Source organism: Sarcophilus harrisii, chromosome 3, assembly GCF_902635505.1.
Source record: "Sarcophilus harrisii chromosome 3, mSarHar1.11, whole genome shotgun sequence".
NCBI classification, from domain to species: Eukaryota; Metazoa; Chordata; class Mammalia; order Dasyuromorphia; family Dasyuridae; genus Sarcophilus; species Sarcophilus harrisii.
In genome coordinates this window covers 602,907,925-602,921,601 of record NC_045428.1, presented here as the reverse complement: position 1 = coordinate 602,921,601, position 13,677 = coordinate 602,907,925, and positions in this window count along the sequence as shown.

Genomic DNA, 13,677 nt, shown 5'->3' with positions numbered 1-13,677 from the left:
TAAATGTGTGTGTGTATGTGTATCTGAAATGGGTTTTATGGTTTTTTTTTTTTTGTTTGTTTTTTTTTTGTTTTTGCTGCCTAGACTTGTGATTTCCATTCTCTAAAGAACTCTAGGTGATGAATTCCCTCTCTGAATGTGCTTCAGGACCTGTTCTGTAATTTAGAGAGCTGAGAGGTGTCCAGCCTCACAGACTCAACCAGCAGGATGCGTCAGAAGCAGGAGTGGAAGGCAGGTTCCACTGATTCTGTGGTTACCTTTAGCCCCAATATCATGGACACCTTTCAGCTTTTTGGTTCTTCTTCAAATATGATTTGCTTGGCATGAAAGGGGAAATAGGAGAAGTAAGATTATAAACAGAGAGATACACCCATTAAAATATATGCATGCATACATACATGCATGGTGCATTATTGTTCAATGATTTAGTTATGTCCAAATCTTTGTCATTCTACTAACCATACTGTTTTGCTTTTCTTGGCAAGACTAAGCTTGGTTATTTTCTTCTTCAGTGGATTAAGTCAACTAACATGCATGCACATGTGCATGTATATGAAATTAATCTTTTAAAGTATTTTATTAAAATATTTATTATGTGTACTATTAAAGTATTTATTAAGTGTATATTATATACCCCCATATAGTCCATCCCCATGTATGGACCAGCTGTGGAATCTGCTGCTCCACAAATCTATCAGGGGTGTTGGGGCCTTGACATTTGGGGCTTTCTTCTCCACATAACAGTGAAGCTGAACCCACAAAAGAGTGCCATTGCTCTGCTTTTGAACAAGGGACCTTTCCTTTTGTGTGTCTTGCATCCCTTTAGCTGTTAATCTGGGGAAGACTGTACTCCTGCTCAGAATCACATATTTAAATACATAAAGTGAGATACATTGTATTAAAAAGGTATCAGTGAGAGTGAAATAAAACAATAGACACCAGAGTAAAGAAGTTGATGGACTAATAATTCTTGAGAGAGAAAAGACTGTAAAGGGACAATCAGAATAAAGACAATAGGAGCAGTCTTTGCTTCTCAATGAATATGACAATCTAAGGCCAACTAATAAGCATAGATTATGGAAAGAAAAGGCAACATATATGTCAATGAGTTGTATGTAACCAAATTTGAATTCTAGACAACAATCACCAATATTTGAGATGTATAAATTTTGCTATAAAAAGAATGAGACAATATTGAGAAGGAGTCAGGGGTAAGGAAGATGAGGGAGTGAAGGGGGAGATTGACCAACAGAGAGAACAAGAATGAGAGAGAGAGAGACAGAGAGAGACAGAGTGAGAGAGAGAGAGACAGAGAGACAGAGAGAGAGAGAGAGAGAGAGAGAGAGACACTAGAGGGAGAAGGGGAGAAGAAGAGAAGGAAAGGGAGAAAAGAGGGAGAGAGAAAAGGAGAAGGAGACAGAGAGGAACAGAAACGCAGAGACATAGACAAAGACACAGAGAGACAGACATGTAGACAGAGAGAGACAGAGGCAGAGAGAAAGAAAAAAGAGACAGACAGACAGAGGGAGACAGAGATAGAGAAAGAGTGAAAGATAGATAGATTCCCAAATTCAACATTCCTTTAACTGACAGAATAAATTATCCCTACATCTAAATAAAGGTCAACTTCTAATTAATTTGAACATAATTCAGGTTTCTGAGCTGTGGCTTAAATATGAAATGATATGTGCCTGAGGTGGGTGATTCCCTTTAAGCAGTCTTAGCAAGAAAGTATTTATTTAGATTCTTCCTACTAGATTCGAAGGGATGTTAAACTTGAAGGAAATGAGGAAGATATGTTCTTCCATATGTCCACAAACCTTGATACCCAAGGAAGTGGATATAATGCAAGAATTAGGAGCTGTAGAGATACTTAGAGGCTCCCAAGCATTGCAGAAGTGACGTACTCTTCCTTCCTGTAAAGAGCTGAAACTCTGAACAGATGCAGTTGAATCAGACAACTGAGCATTTAAGGCTAATTACCTATTGGACAATAACTCTATTAGCATGTTTGGAATTCTCTCCTCACAGTTAATGCTAGCTCAATGGGGTTAAGAGAATTGTAGGTAAGGTTTAGGGATGGAGTGAGAGAGGTGAGAGAACTTCACTTGGCCTCTGGAGGAGGAGGAGAAAAGTGTGAAGATAACTCTAGATCCTTGGCAAAACTCCTGGCAGTTTTGTCCATCTGCTTCATTCCTCCCCTAAAGACCTGGATTTTGCTTATCCTGACTCCACCTGTTCTTGAGGCCTCCAGGGAGCTAGCCTGGACTTTCACCTCTCCCTGAAATTTAGGCTAATTTCTTCTTAAAAGATAGAGTCTATTGTCAAGTTTGGTTCAGAAGTCTAAAGGCTCAGGCTGCTTTCATCACTTCCTTTCATACACTTCAGCTGAGTGTAAAGCATGTCTGAGGAGCTTTAGGCATTCTGATGATTATCTACTGGATCATGATAAGTTATTCAGGCCAGGATGTTTTCTAAATTAAATAAACTCAGGGTGGTTTCAATGCTTGTCCTTGGGGAATATCCTTCTCCTATAATACACTAAGTATATCCTTTTTGATAAACTGTTGAATGACCAATGAGTGTCTCATTTTGTTCCCATATCAAACTACCAAGAGTACTCTGAGTAAGGCATGACACAGAAATAAAGAAGTCAATAACAAAGCTTTTGGTCTCCAGTGTTTATAAACAATTCCACCACTTTACAGAATAAGCAAGATTAAACAGAGGCCACAATTAGGGGCTGACATTTGGGAAGGTTCAATGGAATGGATGAGATAAAAGTTCTGAAAGTATGATCTGGGAGATGTTCTACTCTAATTTCACAAGATTCTATATTTTCACAATAATACTAAGATCTTTTAATTACTGATATGGCAAATGTCAATACTTATAACCCACCTAAACAAAAGATCTTTTGGGATGTTCAATTGTTTTTTTAACAGTATAAAGGGATTTCAAGATCAAAATATGTAACATTCCTTGTTTCAAAGGAACACACTAAGTAAAGGATGGTGATAGAGTTGCATTGTAGATTCACATGAAGAAATTCAGTCCTCAGAATTGGGAAGCATAGTAGAGAGCATTTAGCAGAAGATTCCTGAAATTTATCACAGTATATCTGGAAAGAAAGAAGACTTAATGATGAACTTTGAGAAAGAAGTATCAAACCTGTCAAGGATAAATGCCATAATATTGATGAAAAACTTCTCTTATTCAAATATCTGTTCGAGTCCTCTCATAAAAAAGCAGAGCCACTAAAAATTTTTGACTTGTCTTAACTTTTTGTGATCCTTCAAAAGTTTAAGGAACAAAAGAAGAACCTCCTCTGGAAATCTAGTCCTGAGAAAATATGGCAGCATTATGAAAAGTGTTTGTGTGAAGATCAAAGGAAGGAAGAACACAAAGTTTCAGTAGATAGTTGTTGTATTTGTTTTAGCAATATGTGAATCCTTCCACACTAACAGATTCTACTATTAATAGTATTTATTCAAAAGATGATCCATAAGGAACCCCTCTGTGAAGTTTAAGAAGGCTTTATATCTAGTTAACTGTCTCTTTAAATTATGGCCCAAGAGGACTTTAAGGACTTTAAGGATTGAAGGGCCTGGGAATCAGACATTCTGAAAAACAAAGGAACTTGGATTACAGCCAAGAATATACTATCCAGCTAAACTGAGATTATCTTTCAGGGAAGATGAACATTCAATGATACAGGTGAAATTAAAGAAAATACATTTCATTTATTTCTGATGAAAAACCAGAGCTGAACTAAAATTTGATCTCCAAATATCAAACTCAAGAGAAGCACAGAAAGATAAAAAGGAAAGAATTCTTGAGAACTATATTTCTGTTATGAGTATATTTAGAGAGTGTGGGTATAATTTGACTTTATTATGATAATATGAAAAGAAACTAAAGGTGGAAAGGAAATTGACTAAAAAAGGAGGAAAAATGAGTTAAAATGAGGGAAATTACATCTCATGAAGAGACAAAGAAGATCTATTAAAACTGAGAGGAAGAAGGGAGGAGGATGAACATTGTGTGAATTTTACTGTCTTCAGATTTGGCTCAAAGAGAGAATATCAGACATATTTGGTTTTACAGAGAAACTCATCTCACTTTATATGGAAGTGGAAGGAGAGGGAAAGAAAGGGAAGGCTAATAGAAGGGAAAACAGAAGTAGTAGGGGAAAGATGTAAGAAAGCGGGAGAGGCTCTAAAGGAGAGGGCTGTGTGAGGGAGGTGGTGGTCAGAAACAAAATACTGGGGAGGTGGGAAGGGGAAAAGAAAGAGAAAAGCATAATTTTTGGCTAAATAGGATAGCAGGAAATACAGAATTTGTTATTCTTGTTATATATTTGTTATATTTGTTATATAGAATGTGAATGGGATGAGGTCTCCCATAAAACAAAAGCAGATAATAGACTGGATTAAAAGCCAGAATTCTACAATAAGCTGTTTACAACAAACACATTTAAAGTGGAGTGATACATATAGAGTAAAGGTAAAAGGCTGGATCATAGTTTATTATCCTTCAGATGAAGTAAAAAAAAGCAGGGTAGCCATCCTGATCTCAGATCAAGCAAAAGCAAAAATAAATCTAATTGAAAGAGATAAGGAAGGAAACTATATCTTGCTAAAGGGTACCATAGATAATGAAGTAATATCAGTATTAAACATAATGCACCAAATGGTGTAGCATCTAAATTCCTATAGGAGAAGTTAAAAGAGCTATAGAAGAAATAGACAGCAAAACTCTACTAGTGGGGGATCTCAACCTTGCTCTCTCAAAACTAGGTAAATCAAACTATAAAATAAGAAAGAAGTTAAGGAGGTAAAAAGAATTTTAGAAAAGTTAGATATGATAGATCACTGGAGAAAACTGAATAAAGTCAGAAAGGAATATACTTTTTTCTCAGTTGTTCATGGAACATATACAAAAATTGACCAGGTATTAGGCCATAAAAATCTCAAAATCAAATACAGAAAGAAATAGTAAATTTTTTCTCAGGTTATGATGCAATAAAAATCACATGCAGTAAAAGTACCCAGGCAAAATTAGAGGAAATTAGAGCAATAATTAGCAATTATTTTGCACAACTTTATGCCAACACATTTGATAACCTAAGTGAAATGGAGGAATATCTACAAAAATGTAGATTGTCCAGGTTAATGGAAGAAGAAATAAATTATTTAAATAGTCCCATTAAAAAAAAGAGGAGCGGCTAGGTGGCATAGGTGGATAAAGCACAAGCCCTGATGTCAGGAGGACCTGAGTTCAAATCTGTTTTGGATATTTAATACTTCCTAGCTGTGTGACCCAGGACAAGTCACTTAACCCCAATTGCCTCTGAAAAAAAACAAAAACAAAAACAAAACAAAAAAAAAACAAACAAAAAAAAAACAAAAACCTGTTCTTTTGAACAAGCTATTAATCAGCTACCTTAGAAAAAATCTCAAGGGGCAGATGGATTTACAAGTGAAATCTACCAAATATTTAATGAACAATTAACTTCAACTATAAACTATTTGAAAAAATAAGGAAAGAAGAATTCCTATCAAATTACTTTTATGACACAGATAAGGTGCTAGTGAAAACAGAGAAAAACATTATAGAACAATTTCCCTAGTGAATATTGATGCAAAAATCTTAAATAAAATATTAGCAAAGAGATTACAGAAAGGCATCCCCTAGATAATACACTATGACCAAGGTGGATTTGTAACAGGAATACAGGGCTGATTCAATATTAGGAAAACTATTAGCATAATTGACTATATAAATAACCAAATTAAAAAAAATCAAATGATTATTTCAATAGATGCAGAAAAAGCATTTGAAAAAATTCAATACCCATTCTGATTAAAAACACTAGAGAATATAGGAATAAATGGACTTTTTCTTAAAATGATCAGTGACAATTATTTTAAAACTATCAACATGTACATATGGAATGGGGATAAATGAGAAACAAGAAGATCAAGGGTAAAACAAGGTTGCTCACTATCACCATTACTATTCAATATTGTATTAGAAATGTTAGCTTTCACAATAAGAAAAGAAAAAGAGATTAAAGGAATTAGAGTAGATAATGAGGAAACCACTCTTTGCAGATCATATAATAGCATTACCCTAGAGAATCAATTAAAAAGCCACTAGAAACAATTCACAGCTTTAGCAAAGTTTCAGAATACAAAATAAATCCACATAAATCATCAGAATTTTTATATATTACCAACAATATCCAACAGCAAGAGAAACAAAGACAAAATTCATTCAAAATAACTTTCAATGGCATCAAACATTTGGGAATCTATCTGCCAAGGGAAAGTCAGGAACTATATGAAAACAACTACAAAACACTTTCCACACAAATAAAGTAAGATCTAATCATTTGGGAAAATATCAAAGTGCTCAAGGATAGGCTGAGCTAAAATTATAAAAATGACAATATTAACTAAATTAAGCTACTTATTTAGTGCCATACCAATCAAACTTCCAAGAAATTATTTTACAGATCTAGAAAAAAAATAGCAAAGTTCATCTGGAAGAATAAAAGGTCAAGAATTTTAAGAGAATTAATGAAAAGAAAATGTCAATGAAGGTGTCCTAGATGTGCCAGATATAAAACTATATTACAAAGCGGTGATCATTAAAAACTTTTGATATTGGCTAAGAAATAGAATAATTGGTCAGTGGAATAGGATGGGTTCACAGGACAAAATAATCAATAACTATAGCATTTTAGTTTTTGACAAACCCAAAGACCCCAGCTTTTGGGATAAGAATTTACTATTTGATAAAAACTGCTGGGAAAATTGGAAATTAGTATGGCAGACACTAGGCATTGAGCCACACCTAACATTATATGTCAAGATAAGCTTGAAATGGCCTCATCATTTAGAAATAAAGAGCTATAGCATAAGCAAATTAGAAGGACAAAGGATAGTTTACTACTCAGTTCTGTGGAGAATGAAGGAATTTTTTTACCAAAGTAGAACTGGAGAACTTTATTAATCCCCAAATAAATGATTTTGATTATATTATTTTTGAAAGTTTTTGTACAAACAGAACTAATGCAGAACAAGATTATAAGGGAAGCAATAAACTGGGAAAACATTTTTACATCCAAAGGATCTGATAAAGGCCTCACTTCTAAAATATATAGAGAATTGACTCAAATTTATAAGAATTCAAGCCATTCTCCAAACAATAAATGGTCAAAAGATATAAACAGACATTTTTCAGATGAAGAAATTAAAACCATTTCTAGTCATATGAAAAGGTTCTCTAAATCACTATTGATCAAACAAATGCAAATTAAGACAACTCTGAGATACCACTACATACCTCTCAGATTGGCTAAGATGACAGGAAAAGATAATGAGGAATGGTGGAGGGAATGTGGGAAAACTAGGATACTAATACATTTTTGTTGAATTGTGAATGGATCCAGCCATTCTGGAGAGCAATTTGGAAGTATGCCCAAATGGCTATAAAACTGCATATCTTTGATATTATTGCATTTCTACTATGTGTTTCTACTGGTATTACATCCTAAAGAGATCTCAGAGGAAGGCAAGGGACCCACATGTGAAAAAATGTTTGTGCAGCCCTTTTTGTAGTGGCAAGAAAGTGAAAAGTTGAGTGGAGGCCCATAGGTTGGAGAATGGTTGAATAAATTATGATATGAATGTTATGGAATATTTTTGTTCTATAGGAAACAATTTTTCCTATAGCAGGATGATTTTAGAGAATCCTGAAGAGAATTATATAAACTGATGCTAAGTGAAGTGAGAAGAACAAGGAGGAACAAGGAGAACAATGAACATGGCAACAAGAAGATTAGACAATGACTAATTCTGATGGACGGGAAATGATTGAGGCCAGTTCCAGTTATCTGTGATGAAGAGAGTTGTCTACACTCAGAGAACTGTAAGAATTGAGTATGAACCATAACATTTCTCTGTCTCAAAGCTATTTCTAAACTTCAAACTCATTTTTTACTCAGTTGCTAAAGTGCTGATCCTAAAGTACAGGAATTAATTTGTCACCAATATATTATAGTAGCTCCTTGTCATTTCTAGACACAATTGTAAACCAGTCTGTTGAACATTCAAAGTCTTTTGTAACCCGTCCCTCACTTTTCAATCTTCTCTCAATTGTAAGCTGCATGAAGGCCAGAAATGTATTGCTTCTTTTTGACTCTCAAACATGTAGACTGCTTCTTGGTACAAAGTAGGTTTTAAATAAATGCTTATTGAGTTTAATAACATTCTTATACATCACTTCCCCAGTGTGCTATGTGTTCCAGGGATCTTGACATCTACCACTGTTCTTCAAACCGGACACTCCATCTGCCAACTTGAGTCACTTACACTGTCCTCCATATCTGGAGATCACTGCTTCTCAGCTTCTGGTTTACTCAGTTGTCTTCAAGTCCCAAATGAATTCCCATTTTCCTGGAAAAACATCTTTATTCTTCAATTGTAAAGTCTTCCCCTGGTTTATTATTTCTTAAATATTCTGTCTATAAGTTGTTTCTTTTATCTATCTATCTATCTATCTATCATCTATTGATTGATTACTGAGGCATTTGGGACTAAGTGACTTGCCTAGAGTCACACAGTTAGGAAGTGTTAAGTGTCTAAGGCCAGATTTGAACTCAGGTCCTCCTGATTTCAGGGCTGGTGCTCTATTCACTGCACCATCTAGCTGCCCCTATAAGTTGTTTCTATATAGTCATTTGTATATTTATGTCACTCACTAAATTGCAACTTCTTTTATGATCACAACTGTCTTTCACTCTATTTCATATCTCTAGCATTTAGCAAAGTCCCTGGGACAAAGTCAGAGCTTAATAAATGTTTCTTGGTTGATTCATTATTGTATTGATCATGATTCTTAAGTTTTTCAAAGTTATTCTTCTTTACAATGAATTTATTGTATCAATTGTTCTCCTGTGTAGACTCACTCCTATCTTTTTCAGTTTATGCATATCTTCCCACATTTCTCTGAATGGCACCTTCCACTGTTTTATGATGAATTAATATTGTTATGTTCTTCTGCCTTACTATATATGACAGGTCTGAGATAGATAGGTAGATGGACAGATAAATAGAAATCCCACCCTCTAAACTGCTTAGGTTAAAGAAACTGGAAATTACTGATGCTAAAATTGATCAATGGTTAAAAAAATCAGGCAGATATAAATTATTATATTCAATGTATAAATGGTAAAAATAGATTGGATATATCCATCATCTATACATCTACAATTGCTAACCTCCCAATTCTGGAAATGTGGTCTCACTGCATAATTTTCTTAGAATGGCTGCCAGGGTGCAGACATTTTCCTTTCTCCCATATCTCTCTCTGTGTCCCTGTCTGTCTGTCTCACACTCTCACATACAGAAAAATAGGTGAGATATGATGAGAAAATAGATTCATCTAGTTTATTTTATATTTTATAAACTGGGTTAAGACCTCAGGTTTTATTTGTTAATTAATGAGAAATATTTCCCTCTAAATGATTTATGAGGAGATATACATTCTTAAGTCATCTTAGAACCAGGAATGATAATAAATAATAAAATGAGCCAATAGAAGGAACGTGGGTGTCCATGGATGGTATTAACAAAATGCTCACCATATTCATATGATCTATCAGTTTTGGAACCCTGTCAAAAATGAGACTAAGGTAATCCTAGTATAATTTACTCTTTATAGTGTCATTTTGATTCTTTGTGATCCTTTATTTCTTTTTCTAGACTCTCATAGCATAATACATATATCTCAATAATTCTCATTGAGATCCAAAATATTTACATATATACATATATATGTAAATAGAAAATGATATATGTGTATATGCAATATATACAGACCTAACATTGCATGTGTATATATGTAATATATACATTTATACATGCATACATACACATATATTTTTAAATGTCTTCTGGAACTGAAGTTAAGGTCATACTTTCATAGGTTATAGATCATATTCTATTTCATTGTTTTGAAAATTTGTTTAACATTTGCCTTCCTCCAATCCTTTGGTACTTATTCAATTCATTGCAATCTTTCAAATGTCACTGGCAGGTATTCAACAATTAACATCTGCCAGTTCTTCATGCAGCTGATGATGTTGGTCATTGGAGAGGCACCAGTGCATAATGGAAATATAATGCCAAATACTATCTCTTCCATGACACTATCTATCAATCATATCCCCTGTTGACTTCTTTTCCATTTGTCTTCAATATTTTTTCAAAAGAGCATTCTCTCATTATGTGGTCAAAAAATTTAAACTTCATGGTACTCTCCTTAAAAGCCCTCTACATTGTCAAGCAGTTCAAATCATCAGACAGATCTTAGGGGGCTACTCAAAGTTATTAGGTTGTGTGAGTTCCTCAAAGATAGACTATCATTTCCTTTTCTTCAGATAGCCAGTGCTTACCCCAGTGCCTAACACATAGTAGACACTTAATAAATGCTTATTGATTGACTATTGGTATTGAAAATTGGTAAAGAGATTACAGCAACTTATCCCCAGAATAATACACTATGACCAAGAAGAATTTATACCAGGAGTATGGGACTGATTTAATATCCAGAAAAGTTTTACCACAATTGGTTATATCAATAAGCAAACTAACAAAATATACATGCAGAAAAAACTATTTTACAAAGTACAACACCCATTCCTATTAGAAACACTGAATATCTTAAAAATGAATGCCATTTTCCTTTAAATAATAAGTAGCATCTATCTTAAACCATCGGCAAGCATTATATATAATGAATAAACTAGAAGTATATTCCCAATGAGATCAAAGATGAAACAAATTTGCCCACTATCATCATTCCTATTCAATATTATTTTAGAAATATTAGCTTTAGCAATAAGAGAAGAAAAAGAAATTGGAGTACATAATGTGGAAACAGTATTATCACTCTTTGTAGATACAAGGATATCATACTTAAATATTTCTAAAGAATCAACTAAAAAACTACTAAAAACAATTAACAACTTTCAAAATTTGCAAGATACAAAATAAATCCACATAAATCATTATCATTTGTATATGTTATCAACAAAGTCCAGCAGGAAGAGATAGAGTAATTCTGTTTAAAATAACTGTAGACAATATAAAATATTTGGGAGTGTACCTGACAAGCCAAAGCCAGGAAACATATGAAAACAAATATGAAAAACTTTCCAGAAAAATAAAATTAGATCTAAACAACTGGAAGACTGTCAAGTGCTCATGGGTAGGCAGGGTGAGTATAATAAAAAATGATAACTCTTTAAATTTATATGCTTATTGAATGCTACATCAATCAAGCTTTTAGCAAATTGTTTAATAGAGCTAGGAAAATCATAACAAAACTAATCTGAAATGACAAAAAGTGATGAATTCCAATAGAATTCATGGGAAAAAATTCAAACAAAGGTGGCCTAGCTGTACCAGACCTAAAAGTATAATATAAAGTAGTGGCCATCAAAACTATTTGGTACAGGCTGAGAAATAAAGTGGTGGATCAGTGGAATAGGTGTAGTTTACAAGACACAATTGTCAATGACTGTAGTAATCTAGTGTTTGATAAATTCTCTGACTCCAGCTTCTGGGATAAGAATTTACTACTTGGCAAAAATTGCTGGGAAAACTGGGAAATAGTATTGCAGAAACTAGACATTGACCAATATCTAACACTCTTCATCAAGATAAAATATAAATTTGTTCACGTTTTGGACATAGTCATACCACAAGCAAATTTTGAGAACAAGGAATACTTTATGTCTCAGATCTCTATCATTTATACTTTTAAAGAGCTTCCCAGAGCAATAAGAATTGACAGATTTATCCATGGTAATGCATACCACTTGATGGATTATAGACAGAACAGGAAATCAGTTTAGGTTAATAGAAGCTGACAAAAGTCAATATAGAAAATATTAGGGAGTAGATACACACATTGTTCCATATTTGGTGGGGCTACAAATTTAACCAACTCTTTGGAAATCAATTTAGAATTTATAAGAAAGATCACTAGAAAGTCTGCAATATATAATACTGACAGACATTAATGGATATATCCCAAAGGCATCAATTATAAAAGTAAAAGTACTCTGGATATGGAAGATTCATAGCAATATCTGTTTGTCCTAACAGGGACAGCTTTTTGATTAGTTTTATTAATGTTAAACTAGACCTTAAGATCAAATGAGAAATATAAAAGAAGATGAGTGCTTAACAGAGCAGAGAACACAAGAAGAACAAGGTAAAGCACACCATTTTCCTCTTGGTAGAAGGTTGTTGAATTATGGGTTTCAAATGTTTTCTCATCTGCCAGATGTCATCATTTTATAGGTCCATTTCCTTAACTTAATTTCCTATGAAAAGAAATATTTTAAAAAAATATTTTACCCAAAATTTGTCAAGTTTTTTTTTTTTTTTTTTTTTTTTTTTTTTTTGCCTATATGTCAATCAAAGCCATAACCATAGTCACAGTATATCTATATCAATTGTGCTAACAAGATAAATAGTCCTCAGGACATTTGATTCTCTGTTATTCTACCTTTCGAAGAATGGAGGAAGGGGACTTATTCCAATCTCTTGAGGGATATTAAGAGATGATAAATCATACAACTATAATACATATCCCCTCCCATGAACATTAATTAACATTTCTGGGAACTCCAACCCAGTGCACCTGAGAGAACCTTTTTGGCACCTTCTCTTTTCTACCCAGAGAATAATTACCTCAGGGCACTGATCTCTGCCTGTCCGTATTTGGCTGAAGAGCAGAGATACTGTCCCAAGGGAGATGTAAGGAATGTCCAACAAAGGTCAAATTGGCCTTATGGGGCCATTTTGTCAAAAATACTATCTAACTATAACTACAAATACAGTGGGGAAAATTGAGGGAAAACCTGCTTCCCAAACAGGAAAAAGAACAGAAATATCACAACTAGAAAAGAATGGAAATTTTATAATTTTCTGCCAATCCAGCCTGTGCTGAGGGGAATGGAATTCTGGAAATCTTTCTGTGGCAGAGAAATTCGTTAATATCATCTCTGAGCAGCTCACATTGCAGAAGCTAACAGCAAGGAGACTTGTTTTTTATTAAGGTTAGTTACAGTGGTTTTGAATTGAATGCTTCCCCCCTTCCATTTTCTTTTATTTTTTCCTCCCTTTCTCTTTCCCTGCATCCCTCCTTCCTTTCTCCATTCTTTTGTTCCTGCCTTTGTTCCTTCCTTCTTTTCTTCCTCCCTTCCTTTCTTCATCTCTACATTCATCCTCCCCTACCCCTTCTTTCTTTTTCTACTACTGTATATATCATTTCTTTTTGAACATTTCTCTACTTTCTGGTAAAGGGATTGAATATACAAATGTTTAGTATATTTTGTACTAGCTTTTCAATGGATGGGAAAGGGTGAGAAAAGTGGGACAAAATTCAGAACAAAAAGAAAAAAGGACATAGACATGCATTTGTGATTACAAATGTAAGTATTCAACATAACCAAAAAATGTAGCTCCCATGTCAGAATCTGATTGGTACTCCTCTCAAAGTTATATTTTGAATGATTAGCAGATGCTCTCAGAAAAACCTGGAAAGACTTCTATGAGCTGATACAAAATGACATGTACTGTGTAAAGTAACAGA